Below are 24,090 nucleotides of genomic sequence, written 5' to 3' on the forward strand. Positions count from 1 at the left end.
AAATTATTTGTAGTGCTACAGCCGCTATGATTTTATTGCTAGAGTGGGTATACATTTCGGGCACATATGTGGAGTTTTCCTCCTTTTCGATTCTATCGCGCTAGGATAGGTTGTTCTATGTGTGTTATATATGATAAACCACGCGGTAATGGGTTAACTACACCCCCACAGTACAAAAAAAAAAAAAGAAAAAAAAGAGAGAACTTGTCGTCTTGAAAGCTCTTCAGTATATTTCCTAATACCCAGAAGGAGCGAAATTCACACATTTCACTAACCATCAGGCACACCTCGTTATGGCACAACTTCGTGCTGCAAGGTGTGTGAACTACCTGCAACAATTCAATTTCGTCATTTCACCCTGCCCGGGTAGGATGTTCTCCGTTGCAGGCGCATTGTCCAGTTTGTTTGTCTGTGAAAGTTGTTTGTCTGTGAAGTTTGTTTGTCTGTGAAACAAACAAACAAACTTCCCGAACAGATCATTTACATGAAACCGTGGCAAGACAGAGGAAATGAAATACATTGATGGAAAGTACCACGTTCCACTGACAATGGTTCCAAAGACCCTTCACCGTGATACTCCACAATCAGGTTTATATGGTGGATTTTAGCATACGTGAAACAAGCTGCTGAAGAGGTTTACAAGGCCAGGGAAGAAATAATACATCACTATCTACGGTTGTGCCACAAATCTCGAGTAAACAACGAGTTGTGCCACAACTCTCAGTAAACATGCGACAGGCATTATTTTAATCTTGCAACATTCGGGAATCTCCTTTGAAAACTTTCACTTGAATTTTGCAGAGCTAAACAAATGCAGCGAAGGCGCCCGAAAACGCAGTATTTTCTATTTTATATAGGTGAATGCAACAGATTCATTACGGCGAAGGCATTAAAGGAACATGGCAACAGTGTCATTGGTCTTCTTCAAACCGATTGTTTTAGAAACACAGACTATTACAGTGTCCGACAATGGACCTGCCTTCCGTATAGTGCTAAGCTAGCGAAGTGAACTCGAGATTCCGGCATGACTAATAAATTTTGCTTGCCCTATCATCTTGCAGTAGCCAACCTTGCAGAGCGTGCGCTCTTAGATGTGAAGCGATATATCAAGATCTACTCAAAGTTTGCAGGTCGGTGGAAAATGCTGCCTGGAGGCTGCAGTGAGGCACCGTAGTCGTTCATATACAAGTGGTGTGGGTTTTAGTCCTCTTTTTGCTGCCTCAGGAGTTATGCCGACACTTCCTGGGAATCGCGAACTGGGCCTCCTGGGCAAGCTTGAACTTACGGAGACAAAAAAAAAGTGCGCAGAAGGAGTTCCCCAGACAACGCATTAGGAGAAACCTTTACAGGAGACGCAACAACCAAATACCACGCGTACAGGTCGATGGCAAAGTCCCAATAAGAAAATAAATTGGGTGCTCAAAAGAGAAATTTCACGGACCCTACCCGATCGTGAAGACTGCATCCCAGCCCTGAATCTTCAAGAGAATACGCTATTTGCGAGCGTCTGGTCAGGAAGTGTGCGCCTCTAGTGGAAATGTTCTCAAGTTTTACAACCGGAGGTCTAAACAAAGAACGCCTGGGAGGTTTGGGCATGTTTAGTTTAATAACGTCGGGTACGTACGAAAAAAAAAAAGAGGGGCACTTCTCTCGAAGCAGAATAATCCGTCTGTACGAAGTTATGTGTTCCCTTTAGCTGTGCTCAATAGGAATGCTGCATCACGCACCATGAATATCTGCTTAACAGACAAACTATAAACCGTAACTTCTACGGTGACATGCTAGAACGTTTGAGCGAAGCAATTCAGCATTAAAGCGTCTTAATTTGTCGTGATCTGGACAGTGGTTAGTGTTGCTCGACAACGCGAGGCCTCACCCTGCTGTATCAGCCCAGGAATGTGGGGCCTAACACCATACTCCTGCTCTACCATATACTCTTTATATTCAGCCGACCTGTCGCTGTGTGATTTATATTTTATTTACCCTTGTGAAATTGCCGCTGAAAGGAAAGCGTCATGAAGATATGGCAGCAATTGAAACTGCTGTGAATAATGAGCTGAAGAGCACCCCCGATGAAGCTGTAACTGCAGATGTGCGTAGATAGCTGAGGGAACTAGTTTAAGATGATCTGGAGTAATCATTCGGTAAGCTAAATAAATGTTTCTTACGAGCTCAGTCCTACCACTTTTCCGACAAAAGCTGTTACATTCTATTGCTTCATGTTGAGGCACTTCATGAAATGCAGGCTGATAAATAAAGTTGATGTTGTCTTACCTCCACCCATTACGCGTTTGCCAAGATTGCGAGTTGAGAATGTAACTGTCCCGACTTTTCCGCAACATTTAGCGTAGAACGTGCACAAAAAAAGACAAGAGCTTCTGTCAATGCCTCCCTGCGAAATGACCAATGCCTGTCTGTGGATATGTTTTCACTTACTGTTCCCGAGACAACGGCGCGGATTAAAAGTTTGCCGCGCAAGTTACGCATGAACACAAAGATATTTCCATGTACCTGGTGTATTCCATTTTAACGAACCATCGTAAGAGCTAAATATTTGAAAAAAAAAGCTCGCATTCCTGACTTCCATTGGGAATTAGTACATTGCTACTTGCACGCCGCTACGGAACATCTTGCACGTGCAAGCAATTAGAAAGAACCAGCCCTAGGGCAGTACCGTCGAAGCACCTTGTTAACAATTTGGCAAATCTTTTTTCCTGATCATCACCGCGCCAAGTTCACCTAGTAGTTTGCCTGAAGTTACTCTTTTTGCCGGTAATTGTTCTCTCAGTACTCAGTATTGAGAAAGAGCAGAAATTAAATTTGTTCCTCTCTCAGTTATGGAAGAATAAAGAAAGACGTCGGTGCCAAGACCCCTTAATGCTTCCGTTGTGAATTTAATTACGCGGCTTTGTGAGGTAATCCATTCACGCCCCATTAAATATACAGGTGAGGACAAAAACCCTTCAATGTCCCCAGATCCTGCCTCCCGCACCCCTACAGCACGCTTTTTCTTGTTCACTACATAGCTTACTTAAACGGCGAAGTAATCTATTTAGAGTTTTAAAAAATACACTGGAGAAAGACAATGCGGTGGCAAGTACGTGGGGAGCGTCAAACGAGTTTTATTCGAACACATTATTAATGATCGCACAAATGGTTAGGACTGTAATGCGAACTAGCGCTGTTGGCACCTCGAAGTCACATTACGCGATAGCATCGATGTAATATCTCAGCGGCTTTCGCAGGACCGTTGCTGCTAACCATATAGTCTTCGATTTTTCTTCCAGCACGGGTTCCAGCTCAGTTTGCCACGCACTATACAGGCGTGGCAAACTGAGGGTCACGAACCGCACACCGCATTCCTCGGGTGTACTTACTTGCTGTTCGTGGCCGGCTATTCGAGCAACCATTTACCGCTGCACGCTATGCAGTATAGACACGTGCGATTGGCCCGAATTAGGAAGATTTACAGACTTGCGCTACTTTGCAGCGAGGACAGATATTCAAGGGTCAGCCAGTGGCCCCGAACTCTGAAACTGCTGTTTTGAAACCAGCCCGAAGTAATGTCGTGAAATCTTTCATGGCTCTTTACATGCCGCTGTCTGGCATGCCTGGAATGTCACGTAGTTTCCTACAAAAAATGACTAGACAACTCTGGCGCTTGTATCTACGGGAGCTGCACGTATAGAATTCAGCATGTAAATGATGGGTGGGTGCATGGATTTGTCTAAACTTCGTCCTTTCGTCTTCAAACGCATTTGTGACATTTCAGATTGATCATAATCAGTAAAATATTGCGTTATAAGTACAACATTTCACTACCATTATGTACGCGGTAACTCATTGCATGCCTTCATAAAACTATGATTGCTTGGAAATTCGGGAAAAGTAAAGCGTAATAAATGATATCGCAAGAACATCTCAAACCACAAGCACGAAGATTAGACCAAATCTATGAACTATATCCATCATTTCCGATGTAGCTAAAAGATCTAAAAGAGCTAAAAGATGTAGCGCCGCAGTTTCGTCTAGTATTTTTTTGTAGGGAACTGTGTTGTATATAAGAACAGATTCTGTCATACGGGGCAGTACCGGCCGCAAGTAAATGGGTTAGTTTTTTGTTGATTTTAAGGTGACTGTGTTTCTAATTCGTTATTTCAACCAATAAAAAGACGTCCTTAAATGCGGAATTCCCTCTTTCTTTTTGTTGGCACGTACTATTTGTATTTTTTTCTCTCATTTCTCATTACATTCATACAAAATACGATCTATACGGAAGTGTAGACGTCCAATTATCAATGACCTCATAGTACATATAAGCACACTATCTCCGTTTAGCGGCACTTCATTCAAATCGTTATTGAACCGCAGGACTGTCTGACGAAATACCTAGTAGGGCGCGATACCTGCTACTCAGTTCATGTTCAAGTTCACCTTTTCTTATGCGGAGAGGCTCTAGTCGCACGAAGAAAACCATCTTATATCCGTTTCCTTCCTTGGAAGAATTAAATTGGTCGTGGACGAGTCAGCTCGCGCAACAAAATCTGCTGCTTCTCCTTGTCGGCAGATGACGGCACGAACAATTTTGTCTCCACGATTCTCGTCTACGTAAGATAATCTGCAAAGAGTTTTAATCGCCTCAACCAGCCCTCCTTGCTGGGAGATCAAAACAACGCAAGTAACAGTTATTTCGCTTTCATGAATGAGGGATACGCTGCATGGCTCGAGAATGGGCTCATAATCACGCAGTATGGCTGTTATGAGGACAATTTGGTAATAAAATTCACGCCTCGTATCGGAATCACAAGTATCACAATTATTGCATGGTTGCAGAAGCAAGACCCTCCGATATCTAAATACCGCCTTAGCGTGTGATTGACCGACATTCCTCGTTTAATGTGTTCACTAGCACTAACGGCATGCCACACACATTCTCATCTTTATCGATGAGCTTAGGGCAGCAAGACAGCGCATGGGTTATTTTGGTTACGTGACACACTCATTTACTAAGATTACTGTAATATGCCATATGGAGGTATAAACAGCAACTCTAATGTTTACTTTCAAGACGCAGGACTTGGATTTCAGATTTTAGAGTTTATAACGTATACTTGCGCGAAGGTGCACAAATACCAAATGGCATCTTTAGTACAATCACCGAATCAGGGATGTCGTTCACAAAATTATCCCTGTGATACCCCGCACATGCACAGCATAGGTTTCATCATCATCATCATCATCATCATCATCATCATCATCATCATCATCATCATCATCATCATCATCATCATCATCATCATCATCATCCTATATCTATGTCCACTGCAGGACGTTTAACAGCATACGTTTAAAACCCGGTAAATCTCGTGACAATTTCACTGTATTCGCTAATTTCCGCGTTCGTCTTCGTGTTTCCCAACGACGTCAAGATATTGTTTGCAACTTCCTCGCACAGCCCAGTGGCTGATAGCATGAACTATTATCCGTAAGTACATTAGGAAGCGAATCTTAGGAAGCCAAATTTTCAGAAAAGAAGAAAAAAGAAAAAATAACTTAGATCAGCGCTTCGACTGATGGAAGGAAAACTGGTAGACGTAACATAGTTACGTAAGCGACGCAGGAAAAGGGAGTGGAAAATTTTCGTGGATAGCTGATAACAACTGCGCTACACAACCGCAATATCTCTAACGAATCGTTTTACCCGCAGCGCTGTCCTCCCGGATATCTCCTTTCTTCGCTGCATTTCCAGGTTGGCCTTGGAAGTAACAGGCATCTCTAGTGCAGCTACGTCGCGTATAACTTGCATGCGGTGCCAATACGTTAGGTGAATGCTAACGGGCTGATTATACGAGACAAGAATGCGGCCTGTTTTATGAAACGTGTATCGAAACGTTTTATCTCATACGAACTCCCGCAGTGATGAAAACGGTGACCTTCGTCTCCAACCCTACCCTCTCTTCCTTGTCTTCAATATCTGTGAGATACATCGCGTACGGACATGCCTTGCATTGAGCACAGAGATTTACGTGTGCAGTTACGAACTTACGATGTCACTGATAACTGTCTCTACGGTTCGGTAATGAAAAGTGAAGGCCGCACAGCACTCTTCTGCAAAAGGGGAAAAAATAATAGATGGAGAGAACGAATTAGATCTAGGAATGCCTTGCCTTGACTAACGTAGACACTGCGCGTCTATGCTATGATTCCTTGTCTTTCCTGCGCAGCCCTGTCGACGAATCACACTGTCAATGTTGTAGCTATATGACTTAATTTCGGGCGGTGTTCTCGTACTGTTATTCGTTCGTTTCTCCCACATGGATAACCCTAATCTCTATAGTTATCGTGACACATAACGTCCCGGATACGGCATCATGCACGGTCGAAGAACGTATAGGGTCCCGCGCGTCTTGGCAGGACGGCCAGATCGAATGCCTTAGAGGGAATGTGTGTACGGTCCTCACGCGCACCTTTCTTTGGCTAAATCGATAGATTATTCGTCTAGATGTCCAGAAGAATTGAATAGCCCGCGCCAAGACAGACTAGTTGACGTAATCATCACGTGAGCTCCCTGTCTGTCGCTCTTTCTGAATTAGCCAGGGCTGACGTCACCTGCGAGGTATACCACTGTCCGAAATGGCGCCACTTTGATGTTTTGTTTTTGCCATTTTCTCGCTTACAATAAACTCTGTTCTCGCTACGTTATTACAGTAGCCTAATCTTTCAGTCTAGCTCAACTTAACGTTTTCTTTTAGTGTCCACTTAAGCTGTATTCACACGAAGGGACAGAAAGCTGGTTCAGTCTGCGAACGAGCATCACGTGGCTCGGTGCCACCGAATCACGACGCACACAAGGAAGCCGCGCGATTCGTTGCAGCTCAGGCGCGTCGCACTCGTCTGTGAATTCCAGACGAGTCTGGTCGTGTGAATCCAGCTTTACCAGAGACACTATAGCCAAGAGGTTACTGCCTCAGCCACTGCTTTATTATACAAAATCAGGAACGTATTATAGAAACGCAGTATGCATACCTTCGTACATGACTGCGGAATCAACGGGTGTATGTTAAGGCGAAGGAAGGTCGAGTTCACAGGTGAGGACAGGTAGAGACTGTATTAATGGTATATCATGGAGACGACGGCTTTTAATGCGAAGCAGCGCCATCCAACAGCGCCATCTGAGCAGCCTTGGGTCTTGTCGTTCGAGTTCTCGCTTCATCGAGAGACACTTCCTTGAGCTCTGTGGCTGTTGTTGTCTCTCTTCATCCCCCAAATCAAAAGCAGCATGCAATGCTTGAAAAGCGGCCTTGGAATTATGGGGTCCTAGTGAGGCTGTCTGCGCGGACACAGCGCTGTTGTAAGCGTTAGACAGTCTCGGAAGTGCGCAGTTGTACTCGGCACCCATTGAAGACCGGGCTTCTCTAACTTTCAACGGGTATACGTTCTGCTGACGGAAATACACGCACAAAGAAGCAACGAAGCCCACAAGCAATGCTATAACACCAGCGTCCTTGTCCATCTGGCGCTTTCTTTGCGTGTCTCTAATTTTAAATCGTGACGCATCAAATTGCAGCTTGAAGCTTCAAGTACTGTTAACCGGTGTAGCCACTGAACTGCTGGGCGCTGGCATACTGCCGAAATTCGGGCTATTCCGAAAAACTACGGCGGGAAAATGCATCAATTCTATTCCAGTGCTTCCTTTTGCGCTTCTTCATAACCGACTCCCAACAAGCGTGCCGCAATTTCTCTTACGGCAGAATTCACCGAACCTCCTGGAAAATACTCCAGAGGGAACCCTCCAAGAGACGAGTAAAGATCGTGTGGGCGCCAGCGCATCATGACATCCCAGGCAACGAGATGGCGCATGTCACGGCTCGAAGTTTCACTAACCGAGCCCCTGGCACAACGGAGGAGCCCTGGCGACCACACCCTCTTGTCTCTATCAGGAAATCACTATGCACTATAGGTTGCAACGAAGAATATTTCCGACCCCGCATAAAAAAAACTAACCAAAGGTAATGACCGCATTCTTAGAGCACTGCAAACCAACACCTTCCCCCACCCATCTATAGAAACCACCACTTCACCCCCTACATGTCCTCTCCACTTTGCCACTTTTGTGGAGCACAGGGCACCCTCTACCACATGGTAGGGCGGCTGTACAGAATCACCCCTCAGAGAATCACCCAATCCATACCCACACCTGAGCTTTGGGAGAGTAGCCAGCTCCACCCTCGCAAGACAGCGCCAGCTGGTAGCGAGGGCCGTGGACGCGGCAAAAGCCTATGGTTTCCTGGAAAGGGGAGACCACCCCGAAGAAAACTCCTAAAATATTCTCTCAATAAAGATGTGTATTCTCTCTCTCTCTCTCTCTCTCTCTCTTCACTGGTCCGAGCTGCGGCTTCATGAAAAGAATTGGGCGGCCATAAACGGTGGTTAATAAGAAATGGATAGAATTTAGTGAAACGAATCCTTACATTATACCGGCCGTATTTTCATATTATTGTAAAGCTTTTGTCCCATATACTACAGATGAAATGGCATGATGGCGATTGCTTTAACAAAGTTAACCTGTGTGGTTGGCACATTCCTGTATAGCTTCTGGCAATGCAGATGGCCGTCAGGGAAGTGCAGTGGTGGTGACCCGTGTACAGCTAGCTCGCGGTGTGATCAGTACTTTATGAGTGAATTTCAGCGTGATGCACTTCACAGTCGGGAATAGGAAAACACCGCCGAGCGCCATCAATCGATCTGTACCGCGCCCCTCAGAGAATTAAACACAAACGAGGAGTCAAGTGCATCGCCCTCTGCTGTCTACCGCGTGCGCGAGAACAGGCAGCACGTGAGCGGGCGAGACACTGCGAACGGTGGCGCAACTTGCACGCGCCATGCCTTGCATGCAATCGATTCTTGCACGCGTTGGAAGGAGAGGAGTTGAGCGGCACGGACGCGACCGCGGCGTGATTCACAGCCGAGCGCGTACCAGACAAACAAAACTCCTCGTCGTCCGGCCCAAGAAAGCGCCAAAGGCTTGATGCATCGCATCTGCCTCTATACTGTGGAGTGCACGCGAGAAAACCCAACGATGGCGGGCGATGCTTCCGTTGCACGCCTGCAAACGCGTTCGGAGCCACTGCACGCGTGCACTCACGCACGCCTATATAGAGGTGCATGCGAGCTGGCTCGCGCATCTATCTGTCTTGTCAGGCGCGGGCCGTGCCTGTGGATGCACATACGCGCCACTATACACGACAGTGACTTTATACATACACGCGTGATTTGCAGGAAGAGCGCACGCGTTGTTGCGTATAGCTCACTCTCGCACTTTATTCTTCCGCTGATTGGTCAGCGCATGCAAGGCGATCGATTGTGTTGATTGTGCAGTGCGAGGGAAGCCGCCCTGTTCAGTCGAAGCCTCTGTTTCCCGAAGCTGAAAAGAAGCAGTGAAAATATCGTAGGTGTATCCAAAACAGGACATGAAATGGTCCTCGTTTATTTTTATCTTTTTTTTCTTCTTGTTTTGTCTCCTTGGCCGCTTGCGTTTCATATTGTCTTCCGTCGCAGGGACCCGGGTATATCGGCGCGTTCATTTGCATTCGAATCTTTCTTTCTTTTTTTATAATTCGAAACAACGATTTGCTAGTTCGTTATCTGCTGAGCTATGCTTGAACTACAACGAAGGAAACGGTGCCGAAAATTCCAGTCACACGCGTATATGATGATGTTTAAATATATGCGACAAAAAGTTGTGAAAAAGCGACGGTTGTCGAAGTTGAGACATAGTGAAGAGAATGGTCATCGTACAAACAGGCTTGGACTCGGTGAATGTTTTAGCGATTGTCTTGAAATCTATTGCAGTAAAAAACGAAAGGAACTAAGAGAACAAAAAAAATTGCAGTGCACGCGAAGCAAGAACTCGCGTATATACGTGTGTATTGCCATTGCAAACTTATTACCCAATGCGCTTTGTTCTTAAACTAAAGTAAGCATAATCAGAGCCTCTAGTTTGTCATCTTAACTCTGCAGATTGGCATGAATGGACGTTTCCCAATGTTTGGAAGCAATCGAGTAAGTGGAATGATTGTTTGACATTATGAACCGAACGGCAGCAATGACGATGACCCGAACACAAGCCGTCGCCGTAAAAATGCTACTGTCAGTTGCCATGAGAAGGCCACTGTTCACCCTTTCCATTTTCTTGATTTGTTGTGCGCTCATATGGTCACGGATCAACTAACAGGCCGAGGTGGCGAGCCTGCATGCCTCGCAATGCGCATTAGCGAGGTTTATCCCGTAAACTTTTCTATAATGTTACTATCTTTCGATTACTATTACTGCCTAACTCTGGCACTGTGATCGTTCAGCTAGCATGGCAATGAAGCGTGGAACATGGATTAGTCTGATTTTCACGCTTGTGGCTTCGAACGTTCTTGCGGCTTTATTTACTGTGTTTCATCTGCCTTTGTCGACCTACATTACGATAATAATAGTAACAATAATTTCTGAGGTTTTACGTGGTAAAACCACGATCTGGTTAAGAGGCACGCCGTAGTGGGGGACTCCGGATTAATTCTGACCACCTGGTTTTATTTTCTCTAACGTGCACCCAATGCACGGTACGCTGGTGCTTTTTGCATTTCACCCACAACTAAATGCGGCTGTCGCGGCCGGGATTTGATACCGCAACCTCGGGCTTATAGCAGCCCAATTCACCATAGCCACTAAGCAACCACGGCGCGTACCTACATTACGAAGCAACCATATATTACAGCTAAGCTGTTAGCCTCTACTTGGTCGGCATTTCTCGTGTCCGGCGTCCGTGGGCAAAAATGTGGGCTGATCCCGGAGGCTGTCCAATAGCGGGCCGCCCTGCGGCGGAGGTGAAGCAGGCTTCAAGGACTCAGCAAAGTGAAGCAAAAAGTGCATACATTCTTTGGAATCACGCATACAATATACAGAACAGCACACGTTTCAATAAAGAACAGGCACAAAACAAGCATCGCTTCCACATAATTGATGATAAGGCGCTCCTGATAATAATGTGAAGCACATAGCGCTCTCCGCATACGTTTCCTGAGAAAGATTACTGTTGCGCAAGCGGCCGCGGCGACGGCAGCTTGCGACGTGGGGAGCGACGTCACTAGCATTTCGTATATAAAAGAACCAGCCTAGCAACTGATTTCATTGTTGTTGCAGCACCGCTACGGGCGGCGGCGTGCTGTCAAAATTACAATTACTCCCATTACCACAATTACTCTAAATTATCATTACTACCATTACTCTAAAGCAATAAAGCGTTGCATACCCCTCCCTCAGCAGTTGTAGTGGTGGTGTTAAACAGCTTCGATGGACATCCACTTTCGTAGGGCCGGGATGGCGAGTCAATTTTTCTTCAATGCTTCTTTCACTTCCCTCACCATTCGCTCGGCTCTTCCGTTACTAGCGGCGTGGTAAGACTCTGTGAACAACGAACGAGCACCTTTATGCTTGAGAAAAACTTTCATCTGTTCGCCTGTTCGCTCGTTAAAAACTTTCACCTGTTCCGTTATCGGAAACGATAACGATCTGGAACCCCGTGCGTTGCAATGAGCGCACGCAGTGCCGTGATTATTGCTGATGTTTTAATTAACGGCATGATCTGTACCTCGATCCAGTTAGAATATGCGTCCACGACAACTAGAAAAACGTCGCCCTTCAGTGGTCCAGCAAAACCTACGTGCAACCGGCTCCAAAGCCGATCTGGTTTACCCCAAAAATGAACTGGTGCTAATGAGTCACTTTGGCGGCTACTCTGGCATCTATCGCATTGAAGCACGAAATCTTTGATTTCCTCGTCCATTTTCGGCCACCACATTATAGAGGCCTAGCATGCCCTTATAACAGTCATTCCAGGATGATTTGCATGTAAGCAAACTAAGAACGTATTTTCATGTTACTTCTGGCATGACTAATACCTTGCCCCAGAGAATGCAATCGCGATGCAGCGACAATTCTGTCTCCTTCACCTCGTAAGCAGCAAACGTGCTCGCTTTCATCGAAGGCCAACCAGAAAGAATCTAAATCTTTCCGCTGACGCGTTATCTACGACGAGCTGTTGGTACGCTTGGGCCACGTCCAGCTTTGTGAAAAATTAGCTCGATCCTAACGTTGAAAACATCCCATGTTTCTTGGGTAAAGGATAGACGCTACTTTGAACAGCCTTGTTCACTGTGCTGCTGTAATCACCGCACAAGCGTATGGATTCGTTTCATTTCCTCACGACAACAATAGGCGTTGGCCAAGTGGAAGAGTACTGGTTTCCAAACTCCTTGTCTGCTAGTCTCTCTATCTCTGCTGCCACATCGTCCCAAATGGCGAAGGGTATTGCCCTGCTCTTCAGAAAGACAGGCTGTGCGTTTTATTTCAGGTCTATATGCACGGGATCTTGAATGCACCCCACCTTTGCGTGTATACTCACGGAAAGCGCTTAACGACATTTGACCCATCAGACACTTTCTTTATTCCATGAATATGGACTCCTAAATCCTTGAGACAACTTCTACCGAGGAAGCTGCTTCCGTGCTTGTTCGCTATACTTGTAAAGACAATGCAGCGCGGTGGTGTTTGAAGCGCATTTCGAGCACTGCCTTTCCCAGAATCTCAAGTGGTTCTTTCGTCCAAGTTACGAGCTGTGTTCCGGAATTCTGAAGCGGAATTTTGCCTGCGCAGCCTTCGATTGCAGGAAAAGTTTCTTGACTGACCAGAGAACGCAGGTGACCGGGAGTATACTTCCATGTTCACTGCTTTACCGTGTCACGGCACAGTAGCTATGAACATGTTCTGTTCGTAGTAGATAGAATAAAGCTCCTCAACTTCATGAAGCGGTCTGCTTGCCTGGCCTTGCTTTGCCGCCCGCTTTCCTGAATCCTGGTCACGAGCCGCAGTTGGCTTTTGACTAGACTCGCCCCTTCATTGGCGTTTTCTGAAGGGACGAGTCCCTTCATATCCCCGTTTTCTTGCAGTGGTGACATGTCGTCCTGCGAATCTTGCAAGATTCTGGATAGTGCTTACCGTTACAGTGGTAGCAGGGGACTTTGAACGAAGTAGGTTTCCTTGTGCCGATTGCAGGAACAGCTACGTCGCTGTGGTTCTGTGTCCCGATTTCTTCTTTTTTTTTACGCAAAAGACAATAACACAATGCGCACACCCATACTTATTGTGCATGGTTGTAGTTATAACACAATGTTTCTTTTCAAGACAAATATTTCTAACTCAGAAAGTCGTCTGAAACCAGAATGACGAAGTTTAGGCAAATCCATGCACTAACCATCATTCCCAGACTTGCTGAACCGCCATGCTTGCGGCTCGTATAGACACTATCGCCAAAGTTCTCTCTAGTAAATTTTTTTTAGAAAACTGTATGGTTCGCCCATCTAGCTTTGTCGCTTCCGATGGGGGTACTTAGTCGGGCGCCGAGTGTCACAGATTTCATCGCAGATAATGACCGCTAATAAAAAGCCAGCACGGCTCTTATTTTCAGACATGCAACGAAAAAGACGTTGACCCAGTCGCGCCTCACTTTTTTTTTTTTTCGCACCCCTGATAATCGTTTCTTCTCGACTCGGACTTAAACCGAGATGTTTGATATATCGTACACGAGTCAGTTCTTTTTTCGAGCATAACAAGGATTTATCCTTCGCCAGGAAAAAAAAAAAAAGAAAACGTAAACTCTGCTTGATGGGTGCTCCGTGCACCATAAATCATCAGGTGGCCGAGGGAGGGGAGGGGGGGGGGGGGGGGGCGTAATGATCCTGTGCTCGTATTCGCACGTGTCGACCATGCCGTCCCCGTGCGCAGATATATTGCCTGGCTATCTCGATTGCGTTAATCGCGTTAATTATCCGTCTATTAGCTGCAGCAGCTGCACGCTGCCGAGAGCAAGATGCATTCGGTGATTACAATGTGGGTTAAAGGCATTATCTGGCTCCAGTTTCGTTGCCACGACGTTGCCACTCATCATTAAACACAGCCCCTTTCTCTCTCGAAACACACATAGCGTTGAGCCCCTTTGCAAGGTCGAAAATGAATAAGCTAACATATGTGTAGAGTTTGTTAACGTGGTTTCGAAATCCAATTGCTGCCATGGTATCAGAAAAAAATGAATGAGTTCCTTACACTTAAGTTGAAAGCAACTGTACAGCAATCGCTAAGGTCGTTATGGTTAATTTCTGGAGAGATTTATACAGACTTCAAGCAAGAAATCGGGGAATTTGTACGATAACTCAGAGTGAAGTGCCCTGCTGTTTGAGGCCTGAGGACAAAAACTTACAGGAGCAAGTATGATCAATAGGATGGCGCAGTAAAAAAAAGTCAGCAAATTGTAATGAAATGACAATATATTCACGCAGTCAGGACCGTAGGGAACGGCCAGCTTCCAGAAGCGCTAGGGTTCAGAGCTGATGGGAGTCTTATTTGGTGGTAGAGATAAGCAAGAGACGTTTAGAGTGTTGCTGAAAAAAAGATACAGGGAAACGATAGAGCCGCGGTTGTTATATAGATATAGGTAATTTTACAAGATCAAGATAGGCAATATGCTAGACTGCAATAGGTATAGTAAAGCCTAATCAGCTAAAGCAAGATAAGTGATTATTTGTCGCCGCCCAATTTCAAAGCGTATGCCACTAGAAAACATAATTATGATCATGACATTGATATTTGTCATCGCTCTATGCAATCCAGAGAAACGACAGGACTTATCTTGATGAAGTGTATACTTCACTTCAGTGTCAAAAGAGCGAGGCAAGTGCGGAGATCCAAGTAGCATTAGAATTTATATGCAGTTACTGAAAAACTAAATGCAGAAGGTGGAGATAAGCAGAACGAGACTGTGGTGATTGCCGGAAAGGGTGTGAGAATTTTGAACAAATCTGTCAGATCATGCAGGAAATTTGCATACAGCACGGTATGTTTGCCAAACTATTTTGTCAATATAATGTATTTATTTCCCCTATTGCACACATTAGTCAAGAAGCAAGATCGTTCCACACATTTTTAATTACACAAGTTATTGGTCAATAAATAATTCATATAACTCTGGCATGTGCGTAAGACAAGGAAAAATTCCACGGATCGCCACGACGTAATAAGTGCAGTTCTGCAATCTGAAAATTGCGTATTAAATGCACGAGGCGTTTTCTTGCACAAGTCACTAATGACAGGTTCATTTGTAGAGTATTTCAGATTGCAACTTGCCGTTTCATTCACTGACGCTTAGGCTGCTTGCTCATGTATTAGTGCAATGACGTCACCCTTTGTTCGACTGTACATGTTTGTCTTCACCGTCTATACGGCTGTAGGCATTGTGTACTTTATCGTGTATGACTTGGCGAGGGTGGCTCTATATATGGTGTACACATATTGTATTTCTGTACGGCACGTCTTAAAAGCCCGATGAAGGCGGAGAGCTTTCAAGTGCTTACTCCACGCACTTCACAGATACAGGAAATGCACGGACAAATTGGTGGAGCGCTTTAGTCTCGTAGATAGTTACTTAGCGCAAGTAGTACAAAGTAGCATCTTACCATGTCGATTTTCTTTTTTTATTTCTCTGCACGTGCCTTACGACACGCTATAGCAGCACCATCTCCTCCGACAGCACTTGGAGGTGTCTCCGCGTCTCTGGCCATGACGTGTCTCCGTGCCATTCATTAAATGTTCCTGCGATGTATCTATCCGGATTGAAACGGTAAAGATTATCTGGTGGTCAAAATTAATCTGGAGACTCCATTTCACTATGGCGTGCCTCATAAGCAAATCGCGGTTTTGGCCCGTAAGACCCCAGAATTCAATTCTAATTGTTTATATTCAATTTTGTAGACGCCACGCAAAAAAAAAGCTTTGTGTCGTGCGACTACAGTAAAGCAGATATAAGCGTACATGTTACCTGTAAGCTATGGCGATGCTCTTGTGTGCAGTTCAAAACATCGAATCCTCTAATTACGTTGTGTAACACAGAGGCACACGCGCCCTATACGCATTTGCACGTTTCGTGGTCTGTGTCAACAGATTGCGCCAGAGGACCTGCTGTTGCAATTACTAGGAAGTAGCAACTGTCGCTGAACAACTTGATTGTTTAACAATACTTGCAGGCTGATCATCTTAGGTGTGCGCAGCCATGCACACATATCTTAACAGCCACATCATTGTCGCGAACGCGCAGCAGAGAGCACATTCCGCACTGCTCATGGATTCACTATAAAACAAAATGCAGATTGCCGAACAATATAGCAACATCCCGAAAACATTCTTCTTTCTTATACGCTATATCGGGCGGAAACGAGCCCCTTCGCAACGTACACACGAAACAAGCGAACAAAGAGTTGAGCGCTCTTATGGAAGCCCTTTCGGGCTCACTCTATTCCCCCTGCAATTTGGAGACCCCCAATGCACTGGAGCTAACGGGCCGTGCATGAGGGGAACCACATTAAAAAAAAAAGGAGAAAAAGAGGGGAATGGCGTCGGTGGAGCGGGGAACGGGTGACCACTATTGTTTCCACGGGCGCGCGTTATGCAAAACAGATGCGAAACGAGCCGGGCTGGCACAAATAAAGAGAAGGCCGGTCTTCGCCGAACAGGCCTACTGTACGTGTATGGTGATGCGGTCTCCTGTGAGAGCTGCGGCCCCATCCCCAAACCTTTCTAGCACGCCACCCCCCCCCCCCCCCCCCCCCATCCGAACCCCGATTCCGTGTTGGTCGTCGTTCATTTAGAGCTTAGAGCTCTTCGTATGTACCCCGTTTCTCGTGTACGCTGTTTCTATTCGCTCAGCGCAAACGTGGTGCTATAAGCAACAGTATTGCACGCATCACCGTGGTTACGCTGAGAAATTGGGGGTATTGCTATATATATATATATATATATATATATATATATATATACTCAGCTATATGCTTATGCTTCCAGTCAACTAAAGTACAGTGGAGCTGTACAAGCTCTACAATCACAGAATTATGTGGGACAAGCTGTCCACCGTCGCATTACTTGCACTGACGTGACGTCTACTTCAGTGGTCTGGAGGGCACTGTGTTCATGCCTCTGTTCTTAGTATGAAATTGGATTAAATCGCTCTTCTTTTTTATTTTATCCTTTTCTGCTCAGGATACCGAGGCCTGCGTTCGTGGACCCGTTGCAGGACTACAACTTCAAGGATGAAGCACAAGATGAAAAGACAAAGTTCGAGCGAGAACGTGGACTGCTCGACTCTGGGCACGAACAGCGGCTTCACTGTCGTCGCTGAGGCCTGCGCCAGCGGAAAGAAACCGAGGTGCACGGTCGGACAAGCAGAATGTGTCTGCACCACGTGGACCACTCGTGAAAGAAGCCTTAGATCTGAGTATCGGCGTGCAGCGCTCGACAAGGCAAACCGATTAGTCATGGGTTGAAAACTGCTTTCGTTTCTAGACACTTAAAACGCTCGAACGAATATAAGCACTCTAGATAGAAAGAAATTGCATGGTGTCTAATTCTCGTGTGCTGTATTAGTTATGTTTCTCCAACGTTTATTCCACACCTTCGGGGCACAATCTCAGCGATATAATTAGGATTGCTGCCGTAGTCAAGTCAGTATAAAGGTCCATTTTTTTCGCTGCCATCACTCGGTGCACGACAATGACGCATATTATAGTTCACAGGTATCAGTCATTGGAACGCGATACCCCACGCGGAGTTTTAGTTCTCCTCCCTAAATTCGTTTTGTGAGTGGCCAAGGCCCCAACATGGATGGTAGTAAGATATTTGTAGGTGCACTTATTTTGTCCATAGCAATGAGGATGTAACACTTGATCGAAGCAATCTCAGCTGCGAGCCGCTTTCATGTTATAATTAAGCTTCAAGAGTGGTGTCCGCTTCAGGTAATATTAATTAAAGCAATTATCAAACCATGACAAAATACATTTAATAATTTTTTGCAGGAGTTTGGAACATTCACGGGCGATGAACCGCTGGCGATCGAACTCTAAGTTGAGAGAAATTAAATGACAGATTAATAGATGACGGGAAATAATCGAAACTTATTCATGGCGTGGAAGATTCATTATGACAGAAATCACGTAGCATTCCATAAAGTTGGAAATTCATATTTTCCAAAAATATTCTGACGCCACCGCTCAGAAGGGCAATTTTTTGCCGATAAGTATAAATACCAAAAGTAAAGACAGCATTTTAAGAACTTTAGACACAAAGCAAGGTTTGTACTCAGCTGTAGCAGAAGAAAGTTTTTTATTTCCCATCAGGAGGTGCTCAAAGATTATTTGACAGTATTTGTGTTACAGATGCAGATATCGGCAAGCGTAGGTGTTCATTTGTTTAGTGTTAGTACTTATCACTTTGATCGTACCTAAGGTACTTGCAACCACATTTTGTGCACATGTTTGAGTTCGCATCTTTGCGTATATTTTTACATATATATTGCTTATATACACTAGCATGCACAGTCTTGTGCGAATTTTCCAACATCACCGCTAGGCTTTTCTTCGTGCGTACACTTGACAACTGCGTACAAGACATCATAATTTATCTTACGATGAGTAGGCGAAAAGTGTTGTTATAGATTGTATTGAACCATTGCAGGCCATTTTCCCGGTATATTCATTGCAAAGGGCTAAATTTTCCCAGGAATCTTGTAACCATCGAAACGCACTTCTCAGGTTTCCACAAAAACCTTTGTTTGTGTTCAAAAACATTTCCATTCGAGTGAAAGATCAGGACGAATATTGACTTTATAAATTGCAAACGATGCTGATCGGCCTGTTCATAAATAATGCACTTACCTAGGGTTGATCGTGAATTTTATGCAGACATAGTGTGGTGTACCAGTTCTTACAAGTCTTGAACAAGCTATATATTTCAAATCCCTTTGAGATATCCTTTTTCAATCTGTGGAAATGCCCTTGATAGGTCGTAAGAAGCAATACCTTAAAATTTATTTCCTAGTCAATGCATTGCGCACAACTTAATATCGCTGTGTAGATACAATTCACTTCTATCTTTCACCACCTCCCATAATTGAAGTCGTCATCTTGTACTGCTTTTACACTCATAGTAACGTTTTTGGTCCTTCCGTGGTTGCATGCTTCCGCTGCGAACAAACGTTCGACAGCGCATGCTCCCAAATGTCTCATGGTGCACAAATGTTGTACAGGGTCTCTATTTATTGCCGACTGTTGCAACCTTCAGCTTACTTTTCTTATGCTGTGTTGCATGCTACAGTTAATGATGCGCCATGTTCCCTGTGTAAAGTGTATGATTAGAAGACTGTTTGGGTCGTCAGATGTGTATGTGGCCATCGTGTATGTGGCCGTCATGTAAGTGGTATGAAGTAATATATATGTTTAGTGTATGCATGCAGGAACGACTCAAAGAAACGACAGACTGAGTCTGCCATTTCTTACTCGCGCATTTTGTAGCTGGGTGGTTTCAGAATGCAGCCGCGACGTTGATGTTCACATCAGAGAAAAGCTTAATGACGTTCAACGATTCTTTACGACTATCTTACTTTTGAAGTGGCTCAAATTTTTAGTGTACTGCCAGCCGGCAGAAGAAATCACGAACAAGGTTGATAGCTAAAATATATTATTTTTTTGAAATATGTATGTGTGTATCACTGTTATGCTCATAAAGCTAGCATATTAGCACTAAGACTGTATAAGTAGTGAAAACCGCCAGCCTACATTCTGTAGCGTGCAGAGGACATCTGACAAAGCTCATTCGCTGTGAAATATTTGTACCACTGGAATGTGTCGTAATTACCGCTGTTGTGCAACGTGGTGTCGTCCATTCTTTGTAGTGAGCCCGTGTGGCTTCACCATGTCTTCTCTGTGTGCTCCGCCACTCTAAACCGAACACAAGTTAAGCGCATCTCAGGAAACTGTATACCCAAGGCGCACGGCGCATTCTGGGTTGTGCACGGTACACCCTGCTGCGCCTGCACTCGGCCTGTCATCCCTTGCCCCTTCGACGCATTCAGCCTTCAATTTTGGTGCTTCTAAGTTGTATAGGTATGCTTGCAAGGTTACCACAGAGACTAATAGAATCAATGCGTGATATAATAGAAAATTGTCATGCATCCGAAATTGTACCATAAAGCGACAGAAGAAAACTTATACGGGGTGGTCAGAAATCAAGAATGGCCGAAGATGCTCAGCATATGTATGACATTATATATCGTGTTTGTTTCGCAAGGGTCGCCGGAGCAAGATGGCCACGTCGATAAGTTTGTGGCTGCTATGATCGAAGGTTGACTAACTACTCTACCCCCCTTGCATCGCGAGAGCTCTAGGTGTTTTGATTGGCTCAATTTGACTCCTCACGAAGCAGCGACGAGGCAGCACGTTCTACAAGTCGCCCGCTAGAATGACTGTATCACATTCACACCACGTCAGAGCTGTGAATGTCATGCAAAATAATGACAGTGGACTGACTTGACCATAGGTCGATTAACTCTGCGCGCTGATTCGCTAGCGCTCTGTGCCGCGGACATGTAAAAATAAAGTGATACATAATGCAGAAATTAATAAAACCGGAAAACGGACCTAACTACCAAAAGTACTTCAGAACGCAAAGCGGGCTGAATGATGCGACGAACAGTGGGTGAACAAGAAAGGGCTCTACCTGGGCCAACGCTTCGACAAGGACAAGTCACACTTGTCGAAGCCTTGGCTCCATGCTGAGGCTTCCCTTGTTTGCACACTGTCGATGACTTTCGTCTCCACTTTCCTGTGACCATTTGTCTTGCTTAGGGCTGAATGATGTTCAATGTCAACTTCTTAGTACACCCCCATCCGAATTTGTTTTGCTTGCAAACGCATATACGTCCCTATTTTGTCGTTAGCGTTGTCTGTGTGCACAAGTGGACACACTTTATCCTTGCTATGTTCGAATTCTTGTAGCGACGTTTACTAACGGGACATTGTACGTGTATTAGAAACTTCCCTAACACTCAAAGTGACATATACAACAAAGTACACCCGAAGAAAGTTAGTTTTTTCAATGTTGAATGTGCGTCTCAGATGTCGAAAGAATATATGTGTTGGGGAAACTGTCTTCTGGGAGTCAGCTGCATGCTGAGATGTGTATCTGCTAGAAATGTTATGCCATTCAGCAAAAATTCTATTTGACGGAGAGTCATAGAACATATGCTAGTCAATGCCACACATCGTTGCTCGCACTTGGTACAACCGGTGTAAACCATGATGCATATATTATTTATGTTGTTCTTGCTGTATTGTCATCAAGTATATAATATAGGAAGATTGTCTTACAAGTTTGCTGATTCGAAGTTTGGCTTCTCCTTCCGTGTGTTACGGAAATATGCGACGCACACGGCTCTTAATTGTGGGGTGCTCAACTTAGTGCTAATCCGTACCTTGCTGAGCGTCGCCATCCATGTGCTCTTTTGAATGTCTTGAGTATTAAATAAACATTACAGCTGCTTTAAAGGTGTACTTTATTTATACTGAACCCATTGCTCCCGGAAAGGGCATGCTTTCTCGCATGACCCACGCCCTCGCGAGAATCTTGCTAGCAGGAACTGTGATCCACTTCAGGACAAGTCACGAGCTACTGAGTAACACCAAATCAAGTGATCTGCACATGATATATGTTGCATCACATCTTACTTTTCCATAATTGACGCCCTGCAGCAGCTGCTATCTCGCTAAATTGTGCCTGTGGCGAGAACAGCTGTTCAAATCATGCATGCCACTAGACTCCTGTACCTGGGCGCCTCTCGGTCAAGAGGGATGCGCCGTGAAGCATGCACATGTGGGTTGCACAGGAACAGTCGACAATGGAGCAGTTATCATCATCAACTTCGCCATACCACCTTCGTCTTCCTACCCTGTATCTGTCATTCCACCAAACCCTTTCCACAGGGAGGAGTAGCAGGTTAGAGTCACATCACTCAGGCCGACCTCTCCCCTCTTCTCTCATTAAAATTCCTCTCTTTAACTCCCTCTCTATCTATCTAATTTGCCATGTAATGCACCTCTCCCGTACTTGATAAGCTGCAGCTGGGTGCAGGGCTTCTACCGACCAGGCAAATAGGAAGAACTTCGCCTATACAGCTAGCTCAAAGCGGCTGTCTTGGGTCTTTCTAGGAAGCTAAAATCGTCGAGAAATTTAATAAAACCCTCGATGGGGCATTTAAGCGCTTTTCGTTGGTTGCTTGTTGAGGATCTCAGTGTAACGTAAGCTAGGACGACGTCTTGACATCCTGAGCCATCAATCTGGGCGACGGAGACCACCAACGCTATGCGCCCAGTCTGCCCGACCTGGCGTTCACTGGACGTCTCGCGTTGGCTGAACGTTGTGAAGTTGGCCGGTCACGGTATAAGCACAACTGAAATGACGCTTGGGGCACATACGGAGAGACAGAGAAATAAACTCGAGTTGCACAAATTCTTTCCTTTTCCTGCAGGTGAGGTTAGTCGTGACCAGAATGCACGTTCGCTGGCTACGACGTCCTTCCAGTACTTCACCTGCGTCTCCTCCCTCTTTACATCCAACAGTGATGACCTTCCCCGCCGGCGGACGGGGAGCAAGCTTCCTCACTGCGTGATGTCTGCCTGCCCATACATGCTTGCATACTTACGCCCATCCCCGTTGGCGTCTCCTGGATTGCCTTTCCGTTCGTGAGCAGAAAAAAAGAAACAAGAAACTCCGAATAGGAGGAACTGCCAATAACTCGTGCAGCTCTTTTCAGCGTGCTTTCCCTTTCCTGACCGTCGGCGTTGGAGCGCGCAGAGACTGTGCTGTGTATCCCGTGCCTTCGGGGCGGCGGGTACCGGAAGCCCGATCGGAGAGCGGCGCGAGACCTTGGGCAGCAAGCCTCGCGACGCTGCCAACCTGGACCTGCTGCGGAAACGCCAGTTTTGCCCCTCTCCTCCGCATAAATAGACGGAAGCCACGAATTAGGGTGGGGAGCTCGATCAGGCGGCGAGCCGCCGCGTGGTGCTGCCAGAGGCAAGCACTTTTCCTCGTGCCCAGACGAGCACGACTTTCGCCTTAGCCGCGGCGGCCATCACGTCTCGCGTTAACAAAGCGAACGCGTTGTTCGGTGCGGCCGCTGTAATCGTCAAAGCTTTGGCACAGGTCGGAGGGCTACCGGAATCAGTGAGAGGCCTGTATAGTCTGGGGCTGTTCTTCGCTCGGACGCCACGGTACTTTTGCTATACTTTCACCTTTTCTTGACAGACATCGGTGAGCCTCGCGTTTAGTGTACGATCACTCGAGGGAGATGCGCACGATGCACTTTTCGTAAGTCAATATCTGCATGGCACAATTAAAGTGTAAATACGAGCAAATTCCTTTCTTAATGGAAGATTCTTCCGAGAAGACCTCAATTAGTAAAGCAGCGTCGACGGACATATTGGCTTTCCCGAATTCCAATTTTGATGAACAAGGCCCGCAAGTTCAGACGATATGTGTCACGCCTGATATATGCCACCTTGTGAACTTCAACTTAAGTTTTCCAATATCGTCTAGTTGCCTGAGAGATGGTGATGTACAGGGTAGTACTCCGGCGACCAATAGTTGTTCGCCATTAGTCCACAAGTACGCGAAATGTTGCTTTTACAGCATGATACATCACTATATGTTCACGAAAAACTCGTGATCCGTAATCCTTACTGACCATTTAAATACCGCATAAGTTGCCTGGTTAGCTGATATAAAACATTGAACAAAAGCGATTGTGAAAAGTTTCTCTGATTCCACAGGAATCTGCTCTATACGCTCTACTATACACGTGCTATACGGCCTTTGCCCTGTATATACGATCGTTTTCAACAAGAACATGCTTGGCCTCTCGATGTGATCCACAGGAGCATGCAAGTCCATCTAATGAAAAATCACAACGTCCTAAACGCAAAAGGAAGGAATGAGTGGAGAAGGAGAGGCGGGGAGGTTAACCAGTTCAGCACAACCGGTTTGTTACCCTACACATGGGAGCAAGATGGGGGAGGATGAAAGATGGGGAGGAGAGAGAGAGAGAGCACATAGCACAGCCCATACATCGCCAGTCACAGTCCGTCACTCGCGTGGTACGTGACATGACTGTCA

General features: G+C 45.6%; 1 long non-coding RNA gene across 1 annotated transcript in view; it reads left to right on the plus strand.

The window, feature by feature from the left end:
* The window catches only part of LOC119455953 (uncharacterized), a 77,030-nt gene extending 55,563 nt beyond the window's left edge, over positions 1–21,467 (plus strand). Inside the window, exon 2 of the long non-coding RNA XR_007467556.1 lies at positions 17,131–21,467. This is a non-coding gene — a long non-coding RNA (uncharacterized LOC119455953). The remainder of the gene's footprint in view (positions 1–17,130) is intronic.
* The last annotated feature ends 2,623 nt before the right edge of the window (positions 21,468–24,090 follow it).

Source organism: Dermacentor silvarum, chromosome 6 (assembly GCF_013339745.2).
Source record: "Dermacentor silvarum isolate Dsil-2018 chromosome 6, BIME_Dsil_1.4, whole genome shotgun sequence".
Classification (NCBI taxonomy): Eukaryota; Metazoa; Arthropoda; class Arachnida; order Ixodida; family Ixodidae; genus Dermacentor; species Dermacentor silvarum.